This window comes from Littorina saxatilis, unplaced genomic scaffold, assembly GCF_037325665.1.
Source record: "Littorina saxatilis isolate snail1 unplaced genomic scaffold, US_GU_Lsax_2.0 scaffold_381, whole genome shotgun sequence".
NCBI classification, from domain to species: domain Eukaryota; kingdom Metazoa; phylum Mollusca; class Gastropoda; order Littorinimorpha; family Littorinidae; genus Littorina; species Littorina saxatilis.
In genome coordinates, this window is record NW_027129270.1 from 9,059 (window position 1) to 30,870 (window position 21,812).

The 21,812-nt window shown below is 40.7% G+C and overlaps 1 protein-coding gene across 1 annotated transcript in view; it reads left to right on the forward strand.

The window, feature by feature from the left end:
- The first annotated feature begins 4,081 nt into the window (after window positions 1-4,081).
- LOC138957540 (uncharacterized) overlaps window positions 4,082-21,812 on the forward strand; it is an 80,668-nt gene continuing 62,937 nt past the window's right edge. The window contains exon 1 of the mRNA XM_070328642.1: window positions 4,082-4,117. The gene's annotated coding sequence lies outside the window, so the exon portion shown is untranslated. The remainder of the gene's footprint in view (window positions 4,118-21,812) is intronic.

Below are 21,812 nucleotides of genomic sequence, written 5' to 3' on the forward strand. Positions count from 1 at the left end.
CGCAGCAGAGATTTTCCAGAATCACATCTCGGAGATACTGACTGACATACCTGATGCTCTAAAAACAAGCGACGACATCATGATCTACGGGAAGACGCAAGCCGAGCACGACAAGACAGTGAGGCAGGTTTTCGACCGTCTCAGAGAGAGAAATCTGACACTGAATGACAAGAAGTGTGAATTCAACAAAGATTCCATTGAATTCTACCGCTGCATCTTTGGAAAGAATGGCATCTCTCCAGATCCCAAGAAAGTAGAAGCAGTCCAAAAGGCATCTACTCCCGCCAACGCCAAAGAGGTACGGAGCTTTCTTGGACTGACCAACTACATTGCTCGCTTCATTCCAGACTATGCGAATATCACCAAGCCTCTCCGTGATCTGACGCGCAACGACGTTCCCTGGGACTGGACATCTGATCACCAGAAAGCAGTCCAAGAATTGCAGGCACGTCTAACCAGCTCAACCGTCATGGCCTACTTCAGTCCTGACCTGGCAACAGAAGTTGTGGTTGACGCTGGCCCCAACGGTGTTGGAGCTGTCCTCGCCCAGCGCGATGAGAAAGATATTCGACACATCGTTGCATACGCCAGCCGCGCACTCACAGAGGTAGAGTCCAGGTACGCTCAAACGGAGCGAGAAGCCCTAGCTGTGGTGTGGGCGTGTGAACATTTCCACCTCTACCTGTACGGAAGTCAATTCACTGTCATCTCCGACCACAAGCCACTGGAGGTCATCTACAACTCGCCAACATCAAGAACGTCAGCCCGTATTGAGCGTTGGAACCTACGCCTCCAGAGTTACAACTTTACGCTGCAGCATCAGCCTGGCAACAAGAATCCTGCAGACTTCCTCAGCCGACACCCTGTCCAAGCATCAGATGCACAGTCGACACATGCGTCAAAGGTGGCTGAAGAATACATCAGATTCCTGATCGATCACACAATCCCCAAGGCGATGACGCTCGCTGAAGTTGCCGCTGCGACGAGCAACGACAAGACTCTACTTGCAGTGATCAACGCCATTCAGTACGACCAATGGCACCCCCCTACAGATACCACCGTCAACAGCTCTGCGTTCCAGATTTTCAAACGAGTCAGAGACGAACTATCTGTCAGCGAAGAACACAGTATTCTCCTACGCAACCAACGCATCGTGATTCCTCAAGCTCTCCAGCAGCGAACAGTAGACATCGCTCACGAAGGTCACCAAGGAATCATCAAAACCAAGGGCCTCCTGCGTGAGAAGGTGTGGTTCCCGCAGATGGATCAACTGGTGGAAAATAAAGTCAAGTCCTGCCTGGCATGCTTGTCCACAACCCCAAGTCACCCATCTGAGCCCCTGAAAATGACCACACTGCCCCGGCATCCCTGGTCTGAAGTCAGCATCGACTTCGCCGGACCATTCCCTTCCGGAATATCTGCTTGTCGTCACTGACGACTACTCACGATTTCCAGAAGTTGAGATATTAACATCAACATCAGCAAAGGCCGTCATTCCCAAGCTTGACGCCATTTTCTCCCGGTTTGGCATTCCTGACGTTGTCAAATCAGACAATGGGCCCCCATTCAACGGCAGTGATTTTAAACACTTTGCAGGCTACCTTGGCTTCAAGCACAGGACCATAACCCCCCTGTGGCCTCAAGCTAATGGTGGTGCCGAACGTTGCATGCCTATGTTGAAGAAAACAATCCAGGCCGCACAAGTGGAAGGAAATGTGTGGCACCAAGAACTGTATAAGTTTCTCCGCAGTTACCGAGCTACCCCTCACTGCAGCACTGGTACCAGCCCCGCAGAAGCTCTACTTGGACGAAAGTTTAAAACACAACTTCCCCAACTGCAAGACAATGCAACCTCACCATTGGATGACACCATCCGTCAACACGATGGCATCATGAAGGCAAAGATGAAAGTCTACGCTGACGCCCGCCGCCATGCAGTTGACTCGCCCATCCAAGTGGGAGACACTGTTCTCGTGCGACAGAAGCGAGACTCCAAGCTGACACCCTACTACAACCCAGCACCCCTGGAAGTGACAGCGAAGAAGGGCTCCATGCTGACTGCTGCTTCTGATGATCGGCAAGTCACCAGAAATTCATCCTTTTTTCAAAATAGTCCCGCCTGCACCTCAGAAGACAATAGACCCACCACAGCGTCTTGATGAAGAAGGGAGAGAAGAAGAAGACCCCAACAACTCCAGTGATGACACTACCAGCAACCCCCCACAGAGAATCAGCAACAAAAACGCAGTACCTCAAAGACTATGTTCCCTGAAGAACCAAAACTTATATAATGTAAAGTCTCAGTTAGAAGGAAAATCCAGACAGAAAGACAGTAATCATTTCTCATTTTCCTCTAGCAACTTTCGTTTTTTTTTTTAATGACTTGATTGCAACTAAGCTGAACCTTTCAGTACTACTCCGACGTCTAGTCACCCTGTGTTTGTAATCTTATATTCTAGTCAGTTTAATCATTGTATAAATAACCTGTGTTGAGGAAACGCTGAGTGACATTCCGGACGATAAACAATACATGAAGTTGATACCAAGTGAATCACCATCAAGTGTTTTTATTGACAGTACAAAACATGACATTCTGTTTGATATCTGACAGTGTATGATTCAAGTCATAATCATGTTTGATATCTGACAGTGTATGATTCAAGTCATAATCATGTTTGATATCTGACAGTGTATCATTCAAGTCATAATCATGTTTGATATCTGACAGTGTATCATTCAAGTCATAATCATGTTTGATATCTGACAGTGTATCATTCAAGTCATAATCATGTTTGATATCTGACAGTGTATCATTCAAGTCATAATCATGTTTGATATCTGACAGTGTATCATTCAAGTCATAATCATGTTTGATATCTGACAGTGTATCATTCAAGTCATAATCATGTTTGATATCTGACAGTGTATCATTCAAGTCATAATCATGTTTGATATCTGACAGTGTATCATTCAAGTCATAATCATGTTTGATATATGACAGTGTGTGATTCAAGTCATCATCATGTTTGATATCTGACAGTGTATGATTCAAGTCATAATCATGTTTGATATCTGACAGTGTATCATTCAAGTCATAATCATGTTTGATATCTGACAGTGTATGATTCAAGTCATAATCATGTTTGATATCTGACAGTGTGTGATTCAAGTCATAATCAGGTTGGTCAATTATTGGAATGAACAGCTATGAAGCATTGTTTAGTACAGAAAGCCAATGATGAATTATTTCAGAATTATACAGCAGCTCGATAAAGTTATGTTGTGTATAATTACTGAATAAGTACGAAGTTTAGTTCTAAGGTAAGGAGGGATGTAGTGTCCTCAATCTGAAACTGGTTTCTGCACCTAATAGTTGTAAGCCAGTGATAATGTAGTTCTACTAGATTCCGGTATTAAGGCAGACCCGGTATTAAGACAGACAAGATGGCTGCACGCTTACTCATGTAAACAATGTACCATACCTCCAAAGAAAAGAACCCTTACAGTATTCTGAAACACACTAGCTGTGTTAGTACGTGTTGTATGTGTGTGTGAGAGTTCCACCTACACACTACACTACACCACTACAACGCATTGAATCTATCTTCTGCGTGCATGCGTGTGTAGGGTATGTGTAAAAGGGCAATTGTATTTTTCAGTCTTGTTTTGTGCCTGTTATTTTGTCCCCCAAAACTCATTTCTGTCTTTCTATGCCTATGCTGTGAGACATAATCGCTATTACGAGTTAGTCGTATGACAGAGAGTTTTCTTGCACACTCGACTGCTGCTGTCTCACTTCGGCTACGCCGTCGTGAGACATCTACAGTCTCGTGTGCAAGAAAACTCTCTGTCACACGACTAACTCGTAATAGCGGGTAATATCAAAAGCTTTCTACGCTAACGGAGTGTACTTCAAAGGTAAGTGTGAGTCAGTTAAGATTTAATCGATACCATGATGTGATACACTGCACAAGTTGGCACAGGTAAAATGCTTCCTTTAACCTTGGGATAGCCTACTAGGAGCAATGAGCACACGAAAACACCTGTATGTTAATTTATGTGTATTACGTCATGCGGCAGCCATATTTGCAAGCATAGGAATACGGCCTCTTGCTCGGTGAGTTACTGTTTGACACTGTTAATTGCCTTGTTCGTATATGGTAAACTTTCATTGAACACATTTACGCTTGCTTTATTGCTTGTGCATGTAAATGTGCAAAATCGCTAGTTTTGATTCGAATAGGCCGGTAGGAGAATCGTCATGTATAATAAATGATGCTGACTTATAGCAACTGCACTCTATCGCTTTCCTGTTGTTGTAGTTGTTCTTTGCCTCCGCTGGTTTTGTAATGTATTCTGGATTTTGCTGGTGGTGGTGATGGTTGTCTTTTTAATTTGACTATTTGTGTGTGAGTGTGTGTGTGTGTGTGTGTGTGTGTGTGTGCAAGTGTGTGTATGTGTGTGTTTATGTGTGTGTGTGTGAGGGGGTTTGTGTGTGTGTGTGTGTGTGCGAGTGTGTGTATATGTGTGTGTGTGTGTGTGTGTGTGTGTGTGTGTGTGTGTGTGTGCTTAACAGTTAGTATGTGCATGCTTCCCATTGTACACAAACAAGCACCTTTACATACACAAATGTGATGAACAGATAGTCAGCTTAACTGAACAAAAACAATGTTTGGACTGGCGTTCATGTTTGTTAAGATAAGCAATAGAGACCCACCTACACGCACTGCTTCTAGATTAAACAATAAAGTAAGATAATTCTTAATGCGTGATTATGTCTCAGAAAGGTGAAAGCGGTTTTGGATCGTACAGACTTAAGAGCGCGTTTGGTAAAGCTTTGACCTTAATGTTTTCAAACAATGCTATCATATTATGTTTTGGATTTCCTCGGAAACTCTTGCGAAAGGTGATCAGCGTATTGGTCACACACACACACACACACACACACACACACACACACGCACACACACACACACACAAACTCACACACACGCACACACACACACATACGCACACACACACACACACACACATACACACTCGCGCACATACGCACACATACACACACACACACACACCCACACAAAACACACGTATGCACATTTACACACACACACACACACACGCACACACACATACACACACGCACGCACACACATACACAAAGACGCACGCAGACACGCGCGCACACACATACACACACACACACACACTACCACTTACACACACTCACACAAAACACACGTCTGCATATGTACGCACACACACACACCCACACACGCACGCACACACATACACAAAGACGCACGCACACACCGCGCACGCATGCACACACATACACACACACACACACACACACACACACACACACACACACACACACAGATAGAGAGAGAGAGGTTATTTTAAGGAAATATATACGGTATATGACTGCGTGTCTTGTATACCATATATTCAAAGTGTTAGATTGTATATTTCAGACATACACACACCGTTTACAAGAAGAAGGTAAGGCTGACAAGCTTTGCGATGTATTTCCAGAAAAAACAAAATCTTCATCGTTTATCTGTTATTTCAAGTGTAGACTTAGACAATTGAGTATGTATTAAAAACAGCAACAAATTAAGTTACCCTGAAAACAAAATCGAGCAGGAGGCTGAGTTACCAATACGGGGTATCTTAGCAGATGTATACGAGAGATCTGACGCGAGACGATATGAGAGTATGACAACTAAATTTAACACCGGCACACACAAGCACTGAAACGAGCAGACGTTAATGCCCAGGTACACACATATCAGTCCATACTTTGGAATGCATGCATAAGTCAAGTCAAGTCAAGTCAAGTCAAGTCAAGTACTTTATTGTTTTGGGCCCAGAGGGCTTTGAAACAAAGATATAACTTTAACGTATACAAATTGAGCGGACAAATACAACAATACTATACAACCAAAATAAATTGGCAATATACACTTCCATACATACAAGCACAAATAAAAGAAAAATAGGTTTAACAAAATCAGGTAAGAGATCAGACAGATAATATGTATACATTAAGCGGACAACGATAATATACAGCCGAAATAAATTGGCAATACCATCATGCCATGCATCTTTAGTAAAAACACAAAACAAAACAAAAGCATGTATTACATACATATATATATATATATACATACTAATAAAGAAACTAGATGTAATGCTAACATACTAAAATCATAACGTGGGCTACAAATCTTGCTAGCTTCATTAGTTTTATCTTAGATTTACAATTCATTAACATAAGGAGACAGCAAAGCAAAACCGACACCCCAACCCCCCTCCCGCCACCTACACTCTCCGCACACGCACAACGACAGACACGTGCACACAAACACGAATGCACGCATTGGTAAAACAAGTACTTTGGAACAATATTTCGTGCCAGCAAAGCACCCACTCCCACCCCCCCCCCCCCCAGACACACCCCGGTTAACATGAAAGTCCTCGGCATTGGTTTCCTCTTTCTTTGCTGGTTGACTTTCATTAGCATCGATAATTTCTTACTTTCTTGTAAAAGAAAACGAATTGCGCTTAGCGCGTTCCGCCATGGCGACCGCGGCTGAGAATGCTAAAATGAACAGGCACTTGAAGCGAATACTTGCTCAAAGTAAAAGTGTTGCAATTATTCTGCACAGTTACTTAACAGCCTGCAAAGGAAAAATGTGAACACACCAAATGTCTATTCAGGTGCCTGTCTAGCCCTTCCAGTAAGTCTGGATCACATCCGTTGCGAGCATTGCAAACAACATGCAAATACACATTGAGTTGTTATGTGTGTGTGTGTGTGTGAGGGGGGTTTGTGTGTGTGTGTGAGTGTGTGTGTGTGTGCGAGTGTGTGTATGTGTGTGTGTGTGTGTGTGTGTGTGTGTGTGTGTGGTGTGTGTGTGCTTAACAGTTAGTATGTGCATGCTTCCCATTGTACACAATGGAAGTTGTGTCAAAGGGAGATAAACAAAAAAATCATGTCTGATAACCAGTGCCTTCTTATAAAGGAGTGTATGTCATCTGGAGAATTTTAAGTTGAAGAACGAAGGCATTTGGCAGGGAAATAAAAAATTCCTTTCTTGTAAGTGATGTTTCTTATCAGCAATTTTCGTATGATTGCGTTCGACTGTAGTAGTTTAAAAATGTATGGTACTCTATTATTTTAAACAGGCACAGATCTCCAATCTTCAATTCAAGTAATTTGTTGTAGTGAATAATAATTGTTAGGAGTACAAAGAGGTGCATAAGGTTAGCTGTTTTGGACAGGTAAGTCATCAATCACATGTCGAAACGGAGTTAAATTTGGTATGCTGATTGGTAGATGCAATCATGCTTTTTATACAGAAATGGTTGTGGCAAACACGAGTGTGTCTACTCTTGACGGCAAGATCTTTCGATACTCTAAGAAACAATAGGCAGCACCCTTAAAGCGCTGAAACGCTATCTGAAATTGTCAGTGGGCATTGCATAAGGTCGCTTCTTATTGTACCCACAAGTTAATTTACTTCCGTTGAAATATGCAACAGTTTCCTTACTTCATCTTGTAACATAATTCCCATGCACTATTACAAATACAGAGAAAGCTCACTTGTGCACTTCAGTGTTTAAATTGCAACACACCATAAAAGCGGAGTCACAACACACATTCTTACGTGTTTTTGATCAAATTCGTTGTCTAGTTAATATTTGGGTTGTTGTTGTTGATTACATGGAGGTTTTGTTTCTCTCTCAGTTTTTGTAGTATGTATTCTCAATTGAGAAGAGGGAGCGTTGTGCATGCATGACCATTACCGGACCTGTGATTCTAAACTCTTCCTTGGTCTAACGTCTTCCAGAGCAACACACAGTGATTAATCATGTTGAAACATACACACTTTGAAAGCAAAAATGAAACAGATTTAAGGTGATCAGCTTTGTTAATGATTACTTCATTAATATGAATTTGGCGGCAACAAAACCACGATGTTTTTGCTGGAGGACATACACAATCAGAATTATATCAAGACAAAGTTACATGCAGCTAATGAGGTAAATACATTCTGAAATATAATAAGCAAACAACAAGACCAAAATTGAGCATCGATTTAAAACGATCACATGCGACGTTATATTCATAATAATAATATACATAATTTGAAGACAACAAAGATAAGACAAAATTTGAGTTGTAGAACTGGAACTTTCAATGCAAAATTAAGTTAAAATATGTGTCTTTAAAACGTTGAACACTGGTCCAACGTGAATATTCACATGTCCAAAGTGAATATTACAATTTGAACACCAATATATACAGGCACACAGTACTTAAACGCTCAAGTTACTTCATACAAGAGGGGAGGTACTGCGTACACGCATAAACTGACTGTTCCAGACAGTGCTAACATATATACTCATTCATAGGTAAAACCCCGAACTGACAAAATGTATAATATTATGTTGTGCCGAATTCACGGAATTGCAGAATTCAAGGAATGGGCATAATTTCTCGTAATTGGCAAAACACAATGGGGAGCGTTTTGCCGAAAATGCGTAAAGGCTTCTAAGTCTTGTCTTTTCGCGAAATTGGTTGCAAAAATGGGCTTTTAAAGTTTAACTTGCCTTGGGTAACACCACACGTAGCCAGCTAAATGCAAAACATGGAATACCTATTGCAATTAAACACTGACAGGCTTCCATTTGAAACTTCGAGGTTTTTATCGTGGATCCTGTTCACAACCCCATGCTAAAGCCACGTCGCTGAAGAAATGAAGTGCATCCGTAAATTTGTGTTAAATCTACATTCAAACCACTGTTCGATTTGCTTTCGAATGCATTTCAGTTTCAATATAGTAAAGAAAGCACACACAATGAAAGTTTTCATTGAATCAAAGACAGTTTCGATTTAGGTTCGGAGTCGGTCCAAGGTCACAGTTCCAGGCTGCGGTCAGCAAAACCGGTTTGGCTGACTCGGATGGAATAAATATTGCAATTAAACACTGACATGCTTCCATTTGAAACTTCGAGGTTTTTATCGTGGATTGAAGCCTTCCCAAAGCCTAAGTGAATCCCTCGGTCGCTCAAAACTATTTGCTGTTATCTACCCTCCAAAACTAATGTGCAAGACGGCGTTGATTGTACTTACTATAATTGACCACAACTTAATCCTCATGCGACCTGACAAATCAATTCGTAGAGGTTACATGCCGAGTCTCAGTGATTATCAAAAATAATGGTCGAAGTTAGCGGATCATGAAAAATGCGAGCTTTAGCGAGCTTTTTCATGACCGCGAACTGAGGGGGAATAAATTTAGTTATTCAATCTTAAAAAAATAGTGGGTGAACTGTGGAGGCTTTAGCTTTGAAAACATCAAATAAATCCTCAATGTTAAGTGTTTAGGAAGCGTTGTGACCCCAAACTGGGGTTGTGTCGAGAGATCATCAAACCCTAGAAGTGTGCACATTTCAAAGCTTTATAGCTTCGAAAAACGCAACATTAGGTTTATTTGTCTACGGCCGGCCGGCCGGACAGCTTAACATGCTTATTCATAAGACTCTCTTGGTTATTCAGGGGAGTCAAAAACGGTGGCACCACTACTGCAGTAGACGTATCTGATAAAGCTACGGCTTTCCGCCAAGACGACTATAAATATATAGAGAGAGAATACTACATGGCTTACTGTGTCGTACCATATTTACACGAGTTGTTGTTTTAAATATTGAACTGCGAGCAAAAGCGAGCTGTTCACTATTTGAAAAAGCAACGAGTGTAAATCTGGTACGACACAGCAAGCCATGTAGTATTCTGTTTATCCTACATACTGTACTTACGTGTATTTTACTGAAAATGTCTTGCAGTCGAGGCAGCTAAATTGAGGACGCTTGTTTTGGAACCTCGATCTCTTCTCAAGCCTCGTGCAATCTATTACGTCAAAGCAAAGAAACGTCACTCTGAAAGTGTGGCGTGACGTGTTAGTTCTAAAGATTCATCGAGGGTAATTAGTGAGCGCAATTTTTGTTTCTATAATGACGTTTGTCTCGGTGACTTTGGCATCATAAGCAGTGGAAAAACAGGTCCCTGCCAGACTTGCTTGACATGGCCTCATTTACATGATATACACACGTGTGATTTGAACGATTATTATCTCACGGGTGTCTCTCTCACCAAAATAATGTATGTTGTCAAACATTCTTGGAATGTTATGACGTCTTCTTCTTTTGAAACATGCTGACATTGTATTACGTCCCACCATTCTCTTGGTGGCACAATCTGAATCATCCTTCATCATTCTACGAACATTTGGATCATCATTTATAAACATATTCCATATTCATCACAACAACTTTTGAGAAGATTGTTTTTAAATATTTGCCTATATTTGCCTATTATGTATCTGCTAAAGATGAGGATCGTTTTATTACATTTAGTCAAGTTTTGACTAAATGTTTTAACATAGAGGGGGAATCGAAACGAGGGTCGTGGTGTTGGTGTGTGTGTGTGTGTGTGTGCGTGTGTGTGTGTAGAGCGATTCAGACCAAACTACTGGACCGATCTTTATGACATTTTCCATGAAAGTTCCTGAGATTGATATCCCCGAACGTTTTTTTTTTTTCTTGTTTTTGATAAATGTCTTTGATGACATCATATCCGGCTTTTCGTGAAAGTTGATGCGGCACTGTCACGCTCTCATTTTTCAACCAAATTGGTTGAAAGTTTGGTCAAGTAATCTTCGACAAAGCCCGGACTTCGGTATTGCATTTCAGCTTGGTGGCTTAAAAATTAATTAATGACTTTGGTCATTAAACATCTGAAAATTGTAACAAAAATATTTTTTTATAAAACGCTTCAAATTTACGTTCATCTTATTCTCCATCATTTTCTGATTCCAAAAACATATAAATATGTTATATTTGGATTAAAAACAAGCTCTGAAAGTTATAAATATAAAAATTATTATTGAAATTAAATTTTCGAAATCAATTTAAAAACTTTCATCTTATTCCTTGTCGGTTCCTGATTCCAAAAACATATATATATGATTTGTTTGGATTAAAAACACGCTCAGAAAGTTAAAACGAAGAGAGGTACAGAAAAGCGTGCTATCCTTCTCAGCGCAAGTACTACCCTGCTCTTCTTGTCAATTTCACTGCCTTTGCCATGAGCGGTGGACTGACGATGCTACGAGTATACGGTCTTGCTGAAAAATTGCATTGCGTTCCGTTTCATTCTGTGAGTTCGACAGCTACTTGACTAAATGTTGTATTTTCGCCTTACGCGACTTGTTTCTTTTCTCTTTGATATTTCAGATGTATAAATTAACCCATATTTTCATGGTTCCGGGAGACCGTTGACTTGTATCATAGGAAGCAATGTTTCTCAGGTACGCTGTTCACAGTTTGTTTGTTTATGTATTTGTGTTTCTTGTCTCTTGAACAAGGGGGTCGCGGAACACGAATGTTATGTAACATGACTTTTCTTCTTATACTGATTAACTTGTGTGGAGTAACAAAGGATCTGGAATGTGTACTGTTACAGCAGCCCCCATCGTTGCTCATTGCATGTTGAAGCGCTGTTCGTTCAAAGTTAGAGAGGATTTAGCATGCTCTATTCTGAGACATTTTTTTGTCTCTCCAAAACTCAACCTTGACCAATATTATGTCCCTGGGGTAGTTCGCGCAGCCAATGAAGGCTTTGTCGACGAAGAAGTCGCTGCATCAATTGGAGAGGCAACGGGAGTAAGGTAATCATTATTTTTGAGGGATGATCCAGGGGTTTTGGTTCTGGTACATTTGGGGTTAACTGTAATCGAGGCAGCTGGTAAACTTTGCTCAGTTGCTGCCGCAGGGGTAGTGATTGTCTTCACGATAGTTGTTGTCTTTGAATAAGTTGGTGACCTTTTGGACTCTGGTTTCCTGGGAACAACTGGTTTTACAACGCTCTCGATTTGTACGAAATTTGGTTCACAAGAAACCGTTTTGGCCGTCGATTCAGGTGCCAAGTTTGCTATAGGCGTATTCGACATGAGACTGACATCAAGACCACTACAGTCAGGAACGGAATCAACAGAAACGTGGGTAACATTAGTCGTTGTTATTCTGTCCACCACTTTACAGCCATAGGCAATGGCGTAACTCTCAGACTCGCTGCTATCTGACGATGGGCACGCAATGTTGTGTAGACATAGCCAGTCTGACATTGTGCTGCTGTCAGAGTTGTACGATGTCTTCTTGATGTGTGTACACTCTGAAAATAAATAAAATACTTCATGTACACAGCAACATTAAGTTGTGTGGACAAACACATGCACAGTAGTAGGTATGGAATGTGTGCAACGGAAGTGTATTTCGTTTTATCCAAGGACGTACTTCTTTGTCTCTGTTATCCGCAGTCGGTGAATACGCTGCGTATTCAATGGTTACCGGAGCGTATTCCATGGTTACCGAGCCTCGTTTACGTAGTTTCTGAATAATGGTTGCAAAAATAACATGATTTCATTTGCAAACACGATTTGTCGCCTTTCTAAAACTTATTGATTAGAAACACCTTTGCTATCAAATTGTCTTTTACAAAAACATAGAATACAAACCCCTCAAAAACAGAATATTTTTAAGAAAAATGGAGAGAAACTAATCAAGGGGGACAACTCTGGTCGTCAGAGCATCTGTTGTACGTTTACAGTCACGCGTTCAGCTCATTTCATGTTGATTGAGAGACAATTTCGTTAGTTAAAGTACTGCTGACAAGTTTCGTCATTTGTTTACTATTCACAATGTGCCAATAAAGTTCTACAATTACACGTAGCGGTGAACAATCGATCTGATCTGGATCAATTTTAGCAGCAAGATCAGTATCACACTTAGCTTATTCAGGTTCGACGAGAGAAAATAACAAATACAAATGTAGGCTTTCTGTTTTGTTCATTCGTTTTTGCTTTATCCCAGTATGTAATACTGGGATCAGAACTAACATCACGCATGAATATTGCTAAGCAGAAGGTCTCGAGGCGAGGGAAAAACAGGCACCAGCAGTTTTGTGTTGAAAAAAATAGTGTTTTCAATGAAAACGTCTTGGTCAAGGGATAAAATGGCTAGACACCTCGTCCAGGATAGCTTGCATTGTTTCCCTTCGGTAGATTTGCAGGTTTTACTTTGTTATAGGCTCGGGAATACTGGACAATCAGCCCTCTCAAAAATATGCAAGCTATATATCCAGGATTCGGAGGCTTGTAACCCATATTTTTCTTGTTTGCGGACAGTTGGGAAGTATGTGAAGAGTGTTTACACATTCAGTTAAACTGTCCACTTAAAACATTGTAACTGAAAGGTTTGTAAGCCGTTACATGAGTGAACAAGAAAAGGAAATCATGTGGACATGCACAGAAAATAGGAGAAAGGGAGAGAGTATACGTACAGACAGAGAGAGACAGAAAGACACATATATAGACAGAGAGTTATATACAAGTTAGAAGTCTATAATTGGAAAAGCCAAAGGCCAAAGTTGTAGCAGGCTTGAACAATACACCACATTCTGTGACGTCGCATACTTTTCGTTTGTAAAGCGGACGTTATTGGCGTGTTTCAAACATTTAGATTTGTTCGTTGTCTGTCAATGTTTAGAAGGGGTGCCCAGCTTCAACCATGTTCTCATGGAAAAATACAACAGGCGGAGGGAAGTGAGAACAGATGGTTAACAATAATTCAGTGATACGGTTTGTGCTGCGCGTGGTAAATATAATATTTCCGGAGAGCACTGCCATAAGGGCCCGTTCACACAGCGCTACGTCCCTACCACGACCATGCCGATCACGCCGATCTGAAAAAGTGATAAAATCGGGGCATATCGCCGTCAAAATCCAGCACATGGCACTAATACACCAGTCACATAATATTGACGCTGCTTCTGCTACGACGGAAAAGTGTCCGAGAGCGTGGCCAATCGTGGGCCAAACGTGGCAGGATCTCCATGCGCGTGGTTTGGTTGGGGTGGGATCTGCTAGGTCGCGAAGCTGCGTACAGTCGTGATGTAGTTTTTATATTTAGTCAAGTTTTGACTAAATATTTTAACGTAGAGGGGGGAATCGAGACGAGGGTCGTGGTGTATGTGTGTGTGTGTGTGTGTGTGTGTGTGTGTGTGTGTGTCTGTGTGTGTGTGTAGAGCGATTCAGACTAAACTACTGGACCGATCTTTATGAAATTTGACATGAGAGTTCCTGGGTATGAAATCCCCATACGTTTTTTTCATTTTTTTGATAAATGTCTTTGATGACGTCATATCCGGCTTTTCGTGAAAGTTGAGGCGGCACTGTCACGCCCTCATTTTTCAACCAAATTGGTTGAAATTTTGGTCAAGTAATCTTCGACGAAGCCCGGGGTTCGGTATTGCATTTCAGCTTGGTGGCTTAAAAATTAATTAATGACTTTGGTCATTAAAAATCTGAAAATTGTAAAAAAAAAAAAAATTTATAAAACGATCCAAATTTACGTTTATCTTATTCTCCATCATTTGCTGATTCCAAAAACATATAAATATGTTATATTCGGATTAAAAACAAGCTCTGAAAATTAAATATATAAAAATTATTATCAAAATTAAATTGTCCAAATCAATTTAAAAACACTTTCATCTTATTCCTTGTCGGTTCCTGATTCCAAAAACATATAGATATGATATGTTTGGATTAAAAACACGCTCAGAAAGTTAAAACAAAGAGAGGTACAGAAAAGCGTGCTATCCTTCTTAGCGCAACTACTACCCCGCTCTTCTTGTCAATTTCACTGCCTTTGCCATGAGCGGTGGACTGACGATGCTACGAGTATACGGTCTTGCTGAAAAATGGCAGCTACTTGACTAAATATTGTATTTTCGCCTTACGCGACTTGTTGTTATTTGCCATGTGCTGGATTTTGACGGCGAGCCCCGACTTGATAACTTTTTCAGATTGGAGTGATCGGCATGGTCGTCGTAAAAACGTAGAGCTGTGTAACGGGGGCCACACAAAAATACGACATCACGACTGTACTGCGCCACGACCCGGCTACGCTTCACGCTTGTTTTGTGCAGTTCAAATTAAGCGTAGGGTGAGCGCGCAGCTTCGCGACCTAGCAGATCCCACCCCGACCAAACCACGCTCATGAAGATCCTCCCACGTTTGTCCCACGAGTGGCCACGCTCTCCAAAAAATGGTACAACGGAGTAGAAGCGGGGTATCTGTGTGACCGGGGTATAAGGGAGCCCGAGCTAATAGAAGATATTTCCGTTCAACACATGTCTTCCTTTTGATCCCATTTCCAATGTCAGTCACAACAAAACAATACACATTTGCAATCAGGAATTGATACAGACAAATGTTATATCACTTTTGAATATCATCTTTACAAATTGAATACAGTACACTATCGAGCATTACATTGAATGACGGTTTTACTAGAACATGTTTCTCATAAATGAGCGTGTCACGCAATTCGCAGAAAAACAAACAAGGAAATGCCGCAAGAGTGTATATGTTGATTTTCAATAAATCAGTCAATTAGTTTTGAGATAATTTATGACTTCCACACACACATGCACGCATGCACAAACGGACACACACAGTCAAACACACACGTACACAGTCACACACAGTCACACACACACACACACACACACACACACACACACACATATACACACACACACACACACACACACACACAGTCCACGTATACAAGGTAATTGCATACATGTATATAAGTAGGAAGTGTTCACGTTGAATCAGTTCAATACGTCAAGATGTATCAAATTTCATGAAGTTCAACCACCCAAAGAGGTTATGAGTATGCTAAATGTTTGCTTGAATGTTTCATATTTTAAAACTGTTCCTTGTGTATATTATGACTATTTACCGAGAAGATAACAACTCCAGCTTTCAAGTGTAATCGCCTCAACGTACTATCCTGATTGGTCACGAGTATACTGATTAGGTCAGTGAATTCCCACCCGACATGGTTTTAAAGCAGAAATGTATCTCGTTTTGATGACACGTAAACACTGTTTAAAACGTATGTCAACTACAGACGGGAAGATTACACGTATGTTCTGCCACAAGAGGTTTCCGTTCGATTAAGGGTTAGTATCACATTTAGTACCACGGTTACAACATTCAGCTCGGTACATTTCATAATACCTGGAAGAATGCCTTTCAACTCTGCAAGTATGGTATATTTGGTGCGTGTTACAATTACGAGGGATGAACTGATTTTGACTGATTTGACCAACAGGTAGTCAATCGTTAACATTAGATGGCATATCTTTGCGTTTGGATTCCCACGGTGCGTTCCCTTACTTTTGCTTTCGGACACATTAAAAGTATTTTTGTTTTCTGCTGTTCGATGGTTTTGATGCGCATCTTTAAGCTTGTACGTTGCATTCTTCTTCAATTTCAGGTGATAAATTGTTACCAGTGTTTTAATTGTAAAGTGCCTTGCCCGTTCCGGATATTTGTCAGAAAATGCATGTAGAAGATTGTGAATGATTGGACGAGTTCACATTTCTTCTTCTTCTTCTCTTATTAAAAGAAGTTGGCATACTAATGTTCGTCGTTTGACGGGTTCACACCGGGCACTTTGATGCACACTTGTGTGGGTTTGAACACACTCATGTTGATACATGTCGCGGTATCTTACACACATTTTGCAAAACACACCATTGGCAGACGTATCTTGATATGCGACCTGAATCTTAAAAGTTCCAATCAACCACGTATAGCTTGTTATCATAATATAATATGTATCGTCTATCTATTGTGTGTGCATAATTAGTGAAGAAGGCATACCAGCACATAAAACCAAATGCAAATACCTTGGGAATAGTCATCTGGTATTTCAAAGTAGAGGTGGCTGTTCATGCTGCAAAATGAGGCACGTTCTTCAGACAAGGCAGGCTGGGTTTGTCTAAACATCACAGCTTCAGGTGCTCGAAGCCTCACTCTGTGGGGTGCAGGAGGAGGAGGAAGGCTTGTAGTCTCTCCTTTATTTTTAAAATTGAAAACAAATGCAATCAATATCAGGGCTTACAACGCTCGTTCCCACATTGCTGCTGACTGCCTTGCACATCCATAACTATAGTACATGTACCAGTATGTATGCATGTTTGGGTTAGGTGTGAATAACAACTGTTCATTTGGATAAAAAGTAGAGGAAACATCACTGTTAAAACATTGCAGAGTTGTGGGATTGGAGGCTACTGTAAAAAAAAAAAAAAAAAAAAAAAGTGTCCAACTTCAAAGGTGTAATCATGGGTTCCTTCTCCAGCCAATGACTAGTTTACATGAGCACTAAATTTAAAAGAAAGAGTTTGTTGATTGATAATCCACTCAACACCATTCAGGCTAAGGCGATGAAGCAAATAACAAGGGTGCATGAATCATGTGCGCAGTAATTTGTAATGTACTTCTTGTCTATCTCAAGTTTGTACAAGACTGAATACAGGATATATAATACATAATACCTTATTACCAAGGTTGGAAAATCAGCCTGATGTTGCTGTTAAAAGGATCTACAGCCACTCACATCATGCATATCAAAATATGCACATGTATACAAACAGTGAACACAATAAATCAAATGTGTACTCAAAATCAGCATAACCACTCTCTCCAACCACTGGTCATAGTGGGAACGTTTTGTATGTCCCTTTGTAACTGTGGAAAGGACATTGCTAATTAGGACAACACTACTTAAAAACCCAACCATAACAATTAAATACTAATATTTAATCTGCACAAGTGCCACACAGACAAAGTCAGATACCATCAATGCAATAGAGATTACACAATGTTCTATGTATAACTCACGTTGGGAATATCCCGAGAGACGTTCTTTGTTTTTGTTTTTGTAACTAATTAATTAGATTACTCTGAGAAGTGAAATAGTTTTTCACCACAAAGACAATTGTCAGGCATTGTGCCATTTAGTGAAAATTAAGGTCAGGTGCCCAGAAATATGCAAACTGAAACAATTTTGTTAGCCACTCCCCACCCATTCGATACCTCGCTTTAAGGCAACAGAGCCTGATTTGCCTTTGCAATGCAAGCAATGGACGCTTGGCTGCAGGCACACGATGTTACAGAAATATGTGACCATAGAAACAGTGTGATAATTAATCAGGCGGACCTTCAAAAATCTACCCACATATGTTAAAAAAATGCAACATGCAAGCTTTTTTTGAATTACTTTAAAACAATTTTTTGTCTGATATTATTTATTGTAACACCTTTATAGTGCATAACAAGTTGTAGGCGCATATCTAGATCATCTAGCCCTATTGTGTCTTCATCAACCCCATGCAGGATGATATTCTTAAACAACAACTTAAAAACAGTGGATCGCAATAGAGTGAGAGAGACATCTAGTCAAGTGAAATTTCTGGATAATATTACAAGCCAGTATCATTATGCTTTTTCGAATATTTTGCTTGCCTTATTTGTAACTGTATTACTTGTAATGAAACATTCAGTTCCTTTTTCACTTCATGCGATATGGCTGTTCCATAACTATTTAGAATCTCAGAAACGGAAACACATACCAGCACTCCAATTGGGGTGTTTTCTAGACTTACACTCTCCCAGCCGACACCCAACTGGCAATCCTCCCAAATGAGCTCATTCAGGCCTGAGGACCACGTGACATCGACATCGGCATCGCAACTGCTCGGACAGTCTTCAGGGATCTCAAACCATGTTTCCGCGGTTGTTGTTTGAATTAAGATAACAGACTGAACTAGCATGTGGACAGGAAGAGATAATAGGGTGGATGCTACAACAGCGGTACTCCCTTTGAAGCCAAGAACTCTATTGTTGCAAAGGTAGTATGCACAGGTGCGTTGTCGCGTTGCAACATAAGCCGTCGAATATCCGTGTTTGAACAGTTTTTGTGCCAAGCCTCGAAAACTTAAGGCAATTAGTGGTAGACACACCGGTCAGCCGTGACTGTAGGACTAGGACTGTCCTCAAGAAGCACAGTGTGTGAATGCCATGATCTGGACGAACTATACCATCATTTGTTTTTCAGTGCTTCTTTTTATTTGAACTTGGCATGAGGTGGGGGTCACCTGGAAACACCCACACAGACGACAGTTGTTTGGTTTCAGGATGGAACTGATAAAGCCAGGTTTCGTCACCACTGAAAATATTCTGTATTGAGTTGGACTAGTCGTTGATTTTTGTCAAGTATTGTCTGCCCTACCCCTCTTTTCCCCGTCACTGAGTTTATGTGGTACCCAACGGGAACATCGCTTTGTGGCCATTAAGTATTTATGTAAGCTATTTTTCACTGCAGAGCTTTCAATGCCAAGGGCATGTTGTATCTCCCTGTTTGTGATTCGGGGATCTTCTCTAATGATCTGCTCAACAGTGCTTATGTTTTCGAGGGTAACGGATGAAATAAGTAGACCAGGGTGGGTATCATTTTCTAGGCTCCATCTACCCCACTTGAAGTCGCTATATCAATTTTTACGCCATGGCCCGACAAAGAGCGATCATCACAAAATATTTCATCAAACTCTTATGCGAATCGGCCACTTTTAACCCTTTTTTGTAGTTATTGTAAGTCGTGGCACGAAAATCGTGATTTTTTAGCTCCATGACACAGTCTCATGCAGTGCGGGGTCAATATCTTCCCGAGTCCATTCTATGAAAACGACATCACTCTGGAACTTCATTGTTTTTGTCAAGCCTTACGACAGTCAATTTTTGGATGGCATAATTTTGTATTTATCGCCATATCGCCAGGAGCCTGGATTCTAAATAATAATGGAACAGCCCTCGATCTATCGTATTGGAAACGATTTAAGAGAAGTACATGCAGAGACAGAACACAATAGACCCGGCTAACCTTGCAATCTCCTGTATCTGTTGTGAAGGATGACCAGGAATGTAGCTACGAAAAGGACGGTTGCAACGGGCACGGTCACAGCAACTGTAAGGGTGGTTTCGGACATCCCTTCCTTCTCTCGAGGATGGTGTATGTTATGTTCCTTTTGGCCTGGAAACAGCCAATATTTACTTATAAATTCATTATACTGCCTGATTCCTTTCGAAATAAAATGACTGAGCTGATTTTCTCCTTGCATCAGAAATGTTAGGTGGTATGGCGCGTCTGCGTAAGGGAAATACAATTAATACAATGACATGATACACAAACATGTATTGCACCCATACTGATATAGGTTTAGAACGTTTAGAACATGTTGTAATTTGTAATACTGCAAATCAACAAACTGACGTTAAAGAACCCCGATGACACACACATAACAGTAGGACAGAAAAGGTTGAGTTTGAATTTGGGATAATATTTGTGTAGTTCAGTAACACACGAGAAGCATGTGTTTTTTGTGTGGGTTTGACTTTCAAATTAGGTACATCTATATTTAGCTTTAAACTGTCTCTAAGATAGACAAGATATAATTGTCCTTGTTCATGATTGAACACAAAATATTAGTCAGATTCAAAACATACGTGTGTGTGTGTATGTGTGTGTGTGTATGTGTGTGTGTGTGTGTGTGTGTGTGTGTGTGTGTGCGTGTGTGTGTATGTGTGTGTGTGTGTGTGTATGTGTGCGTGTGTGTGTGTGTGTGTGTGTGAGATAATTGAATTGAATTGAACTTTATTTAACAAGGATTAAGATTTAAGGCTATGCCTTTTCTTACAATCTGTCCTTGGGACACATAGACACACTATGATAAAAAAAAGTATAACAAATTAACTACAAAAGGAGGTCGTAAAACCTAAACTCATGATGATAAAGATGACGACGACGATGATGATAATGATGATGATGATGATGATGATGATGATGATGATGATGATGATGATGAAGATAAGACATGAAGAGCATACACTTGTGGTTATTCATAAATCAAAAGCATACTATGAGAGAGAGAGAGAGAGAGAGAGAGAGAGATAGAGAGAGATAGAGACAGACTGACAGACAGAGAGACACAGAGAGAGAGACAGAGAGAGAGAGAGAGAGACAGACAGACAGACAGACAGAGACAGACAGAGACAGACAGATAGAGAGAAAGAGATAGAGAGAGAGAGACAGACAGACAGAGAGAGAGACAGAGAGAGAGACAGAGAGAGAGACAAAGAGAAAGACAGAGAGAGAGACAAAGAGAGAGACAGAGAGAGAGAGACAGAGAGAGAGAGAGACAGAGACAGAGAACCATACTTACTGTGGATGTTGAAATACACTGTAGTTCTTAATGTTTCATCGCCAGTTCGCCAAACCCAGGATCCTCTGTCGTTAATGGAGACAGTCTTGACAAACACGGCACTTACTTCGTCAGACATGTTATAAACACATGGACAGTTCTGTCTGTTGGTAGTAGACATGCATTCTCCATCTTTGACAGTAACACCGCAGTAATCTTCATTGAAATGTTGCCCAGGAGGTTCCACAAACACAGAAGCGCTTTGACTCAAACCATTAGGACAGCCTCGGCGATAGATCCCAAAGGGGAGATTGATGGTTGATTCTTCAGTGACAGTGACTGTCATATTTGGAGATAGCGTTGGGAAATTGAGAAAACAGCCTGCAAAATGTAAAACAAAAAACATGCTAACTTGACACAGACAAGTGAACATATAAAATCGGCAAAGAAAACAGACCTAAACTAAACAAGCACTTTTTAAACATATTCAATGGGATATGTTTAGCATCCACAATTGAAAAGAAGCTTAGAATAAAGATACAACCCGCACTCTTAATTATACTAAAAATCCTCAAATGTTGTTAAACACACACAAAGGACGTACTGAAATGCGAATATCCGA